The sequence below is a fragment of the Otolemur garnettii genome, unplaced genomic scaffold (genome assembly GCF_000181295.1).
Source record: "Otolemur garnettii isolate 467f Iridium unplaced genomic scaffold, OtoGar3 scaffold00020, whole genome shotgun sequence".
NCBI classification, from domain to species: domain Eukaryota; kingdom Metazoa; phylum Chordata; class Mammalia; order Primates; family Galagidae; genus Otolemur; species Otolemur garnettii.
Window position 1 is genome coordinate 2,117,077 of NW_003852415.1, and position 5,005 is coordinate 2,122,081.

At 44.5% G+C, this 5,005-nt stretch overlaps 1 protein-coding gene across 1 annotated transcript in view; it reads left to right on the forward strand.

Moving 5' to 3' along the window:
• Positions 1 to 237: 237 nt before the first annotated feature.
• Positions 238 to 5,005, forward strand: part of BATF (basic leucine zipper ATF-like transcription factor) — a 29,929-nt gene continuing 25,161 nt past the window's right edge. The window contains exon 1 of the mRNA XM_003786925.3: positions 238 to 242. The gene's annotated coding sequence lies outside the window, so the exon portion shown is untranslated. The remainder of the gene's footprint in view (positions 243 to 5,005) is intronic.

The window sequence follows — 5,005 nt, forward strand, 5'->3', positions numbered from 1 at the left end:
GCTTGCATCTAGCTAAACATCCTCTCATAAATCAGTTTGGGAAATGTAGGGGGTTTAGAAAAAGTCCATAAGTTCTTTTATATTCCTCCCTTCAAGGGGTGGAGGCTCATTTTCCTCTCTTTACCTGTGGGTTGGACTTATGGCCTATCTTCTTATGAAAAGAACAAAGATGGCACAAAGTCATAAAAAACTACTATAACTCCATCTCTCCACCCCATCTCTTGTTGTTCACTCTGGGGAAGGTCAGTTACCATGACACAGGGATGCTGGGGCAGCCCTGTGGAGAAACTCAGGTGGGGAGGAACTGTGGCCTCCTGCCAACAGACCCAGGTGGGCGCCATCTTGGCAGCGGATCTTCCAGCCCCAACCAAGCCTTCAGGAGATGAGAGCCCCGGCTGATAGCTTGACTGTAACCTCATGACAGGCCCTGAGCCAGAGCCACCCAGTCAAGGAGTTCCCAGATCCCACCCCTCAAAAACTGTGTGAGAGAATAGATGCTTATTGTTTGAAGTTGTTAAGTTTCAGGGTAATTTGTTTTTTGTTTTTTGTTTTTGAGACAGAGCTTCAAGCTGTCCCCCTGGGTAGTTTGCGGTGGCATCACAGCTCACAGCAACCTCCAACTCCTGGGCTCAAGCGAGTCTCCTGCCTCTGCCTCCCAAGTAGCTGGGACCACAGGGCCTGCCACAACGCCTGGCTATTTTTTGGTTGCAGCCATCATTTTTGTTTGGCGGGCCGGGCTGGATTTGAACCCACCACCTTAGGTGTATGTGGCTGGCGCCTTAGCCACTTGAGCCACAGGCGCCAAGCCGGTTTCAGGGTAATTTATTAGGCACAGATAATGTACCTAATATGGGAGGCTTTGTGTTACTTCTCCAATAGACGTAACTTCATAGAACCTTTTGAGGGGTCTTTTATCCCAAAGGAATATAACTGTTTTTCTTTCAAAAACTTTAGGCAATTCAGTGTTTTAATCCCCATGGTCCCCCTCACCCTAGACTCTCCTGCCCTCCATTGGTCCAAACTGGAGAGGTCTTTTGAACCTTTTTTCCCCTGCATGTGTTTCTATAAAGTTTATACCAAGAAATCAGCTGTATTTAAGTCCCACCAAAGTTATGACAGCAATTACAAGAGTTCCAAGCCCGATAGAGTAATCTGATGGCAGGAGCTTTGGGGGTGTGATGGTTTCTTGCCTGCAGCTGGGTAGCATCTTGGCGGGTGAGCTCTGCTCCGGTACATCAGACTGCTTGACTACAAATCCTGGCTCTACCACTTGTTAGCTGTGTGACCTTGGGAAAATTATCAAACCCTCTGTGCCTTACTTGTCTCATCTATACACTGGAGAATCTAATTATAGTGCCTGCTCTGTGGAGGCCTTGGGAAGAATAAAAAGAGGGATAGCAAAGTGCGGTGCTTAACAGCACGGACTCCAGACCAAATCGCCCAAGTTTGAGTCCTAGCTCCACCCACTTGACAAGCTGTATGACCTTGGGAAAATTACTTAAGCTCCTTGTGCCTCAGAATTCCCCATACATAAAATGGGGGGAGGGATAGTACTTTTCCTGTGACTGCTGTAAGAATTAAATGAGTCAATTCATGCTATTCCTGGTCTGCAGTAAGTAATACCCGGCAGGAATGCTGGGTTTAGTCGTGTGGGTTGTTCAATCTTTAGGGGCTCCCACCTGAGAGGTTGGGGCGGGGTTGTCCAGGCCACTTTAGCATGGGGTTGCCTACCTAGAGGTGGCGTTGTTTTCTAATTTGCCCCGGGGTGGGTATGAGCCAGCTGTCTGCGTCAAATGCTGCCTTTGCATTATCCTTAGGCTTTGGGCTGATGCTAACTGAGCAGATGGTGCCTTTATTATAACTGTTACTTGGTAGCTTTATGGAGTTCTTCTCTGCCAATGTTCCCTATATCCCCCAAGCCTTGCCAGTACCATTCAGATACTGTTAGAAACCAAACAGACAATAGTAACAATGTAAAAAGTTTGAAATCACACAGGACAATACTATGTATCAAATGTGGTCCAAGTATAGAAAAATGTGTAGGAATGATAAATGTCACATTCTGGCTAATGGGTTACCTGGGATGAAGTGGGAACAGAACTAGGAAAAGGAACCTCCAGCTCTATTCATAATTTATTTATTAAGCTTAGTGGCTATGTAAGTGTTTATTGATTTCAATCTTAAATGTATAATACTGTTAAATGAGACCCACCTTTCTGGTTAAGAATGTATTTTGCATTTTCCTCCTCATTAGTCTCTGTAAATATGAAATCAGCATATTGATTAGGACCCAGAGAATCAAGCAATCATTCACTCAATAAGTATTTACTGGCTTGGCACCCACAGCATAGTGGTTATGGCGCCAGCCACATACACTGAGGCTGGCAGGTCTGAACTCAGCCCAGGCCAGCTAAAAAAACAACAGTGTCAACTGCAACAAAAAATAGCCAGGCATTGTGGTGGGCGCCTGTAGTCCCAGCTACTTGGGAGGCTGAGGCAAGAGAATCACTTAAGCCCAAGAGTTGGAGGTTGCTGTGAGCTATGATGCCATGGCACTCTGCCAAGGGTGACATACTGAGACTCTGTCTCAATTAAAAAAAATACATAAGACAGAAAACTACAGACCAATATCCTTTATGAAGATAGATGCAAAAATTCTCAACAAAGTACTGGTAAATGGAATCCAACCGTTTGTAAAAAGGAATATACATCATGACCAAGTGAGACTTATCTCAGGAAACAAGATTGGTTCAACATATAAAAATCAATGCAATTTAGCCAGGTGTTGTGGTGGGTGCCTGTAGTCCCAGCTACTTGGGAGGTTGAGGCAAGAGAATCACTTAAGCCAGAGAGTTGGAGGTTGCCGTGAGCTGTGATGCCACTGCACTCTACCAAGGGTGACATAGTGAGACTCTGTCTCAAAAACCAAACCAAAAAACCAAACAAACAAGTATTTAATGTTGCATGATAGGATGTTCAAAGAGCTAAGAACTTCTTCTGCATACCACAACACTTAAAATAACCTGTTTGCTTATCTAACCGTGTTCCCTTCTTTCTGTGTGGGCAGGGTCTCTGTCTTATTCATATTTATGATTTCTGCTATATAATAAGTGACACTGAAATGATGATCTAAACTGAATAAAACATCAATGTAATTATTGTTGTTTTTAAAGAACTTTCAGCATATGGAGGTGAGAGAAAATATCAAATAATGCAGGTCATAAGTGCCGTAAATTATAAGCAAAATTGTATGGGAATTCATTCATATATGTATTCATCTGGCAACTATTTTTCAGGCATCTACTAGGCACTGGGGATAAGACTGTAAACAAAAGAGACACCGTCTTTGGTTTTTACATGGTCTGCTTCTCACCACTTTGATCTTTACCTAAGTGGTCTGTGCCACCAACATCCTCTGCTTGGACTGTTGCAGTAATCCCATGCTGTAATCCTAACCCATCTCCTTACTCCCAGTTTGAAACCCTATGGTAAAATCTCAACTGGGTCCAGAGAGATCCCACAAAAACCCAAGTTAGGGCCTGTTACTCTCCTGCACTGAAACCTCCAAGGGCTTCTCCTCTGTAGGAGATGACAGAAATAGCCACAATTCTTTAACTTTCCCCATCAAGCGGCAAAGTCTATTTCTCACCCCCATCAAGTCTGGGCCAGCTTTGTTCTTCAGCCAATAAATTGTGGCAAATGGAACCTCATGCTAGTTCTGAGCCTGGGCTCGCTCTTACTCTTGGACTCCCAACACTACCAAGTAAACAAGCTCAGACAAGAGCCTGCGGGGGCGGGGGGATGAGAGATCACTTGGAAGAAAACCGCCCCCAGGCAGGATCATCTCAGACTGGGCAATTATCAACCAACCTATCAGCTGCCTAAGGACACGGAGCTCCATTGGAATCAGGTGAGCCCAGCCTCTACCAGAAGAACCTTCCAGATGACCTACAGCCTCATGACCTAAGTGGACGGTTTAAACCATTGAGGTTTCTGATGGTTTGTAAGGTAGGAAAGGCCAGGGAGAGAGTCAAACTTTGTTTTACTATCTGTATCCCCAGTGATTAGAGAACTGCCTGGCACCTGGTGGGTGCTCAAGGCACATTTGTTGAATAAATTAGTAAATTCATAAATGATGTTAACATTCTAATGAGAGAAACAGGAAAAACCCAAGTCAATAAACTAATAAAATTATCACAGAATGTGAGGAATGTTACGGAGAAAATGAACTGTAGCTGAGGTTGAGAGTAAGAGTGGTAGGAGGGGCCCCTTTGGGGCTCCCCATTTTTTTTTTTTTTTTATAATAAAAGCTTAAATACTTGTGGTGGCCTCCAAGGCCCCTGTTACCTCACCAACGTCACCTCTTGCCATTCTCCCGGCCTCCCTGCTGTTCCTCAAAGCCTCCAAGCACACTCCAGCCACTGGGCTGGCTGATCCCCTTGCTTGGAACGTTCTTCATTGAATCACACTGTCACTCGCACTCTCCCTTCCTTCAGGTCTCTGCTCAGATGTCCCCATTTCATTAGGGCCTTCCTGACCCACACGCCAGCCCCCAGAATTCCTTAACCCACAACCCTGTTTTATTTTTCTTCATAGGAAAGAAATGTTGGCTTGTTCCATTTACCTTCAGAACAATATTCTCTTAGGGTAGAAATGAAGCCAGCCTATAGAAAATCCTTTAGGGGCATAGTGTCCTGTCAATCCTAAAATTAATCAAGGCAGCCATTTGGCTTTGAGACACACTGGGAATAAGGCAGAGTGAATTTTTTTTTTTTTTTTTTTTTTTTAGAAACAATCTTACTTTGTCATCCTTGGTAGAGTGCTGTAGCGTCACAGCTCACAGCAACCTCCAACTCCTGGGCTTAGGTGATTCTCCTGCTTCAGCCTCCTGAGTAGCTGGGATTATAGGTACCCACCACAATGCCTGGCTATTTTTTTTTTTTTTTGTAGAGACAGAGTCTCACTTTATCACCCTCAGTAGAGTGCTGTGGCATCACAGCTCATG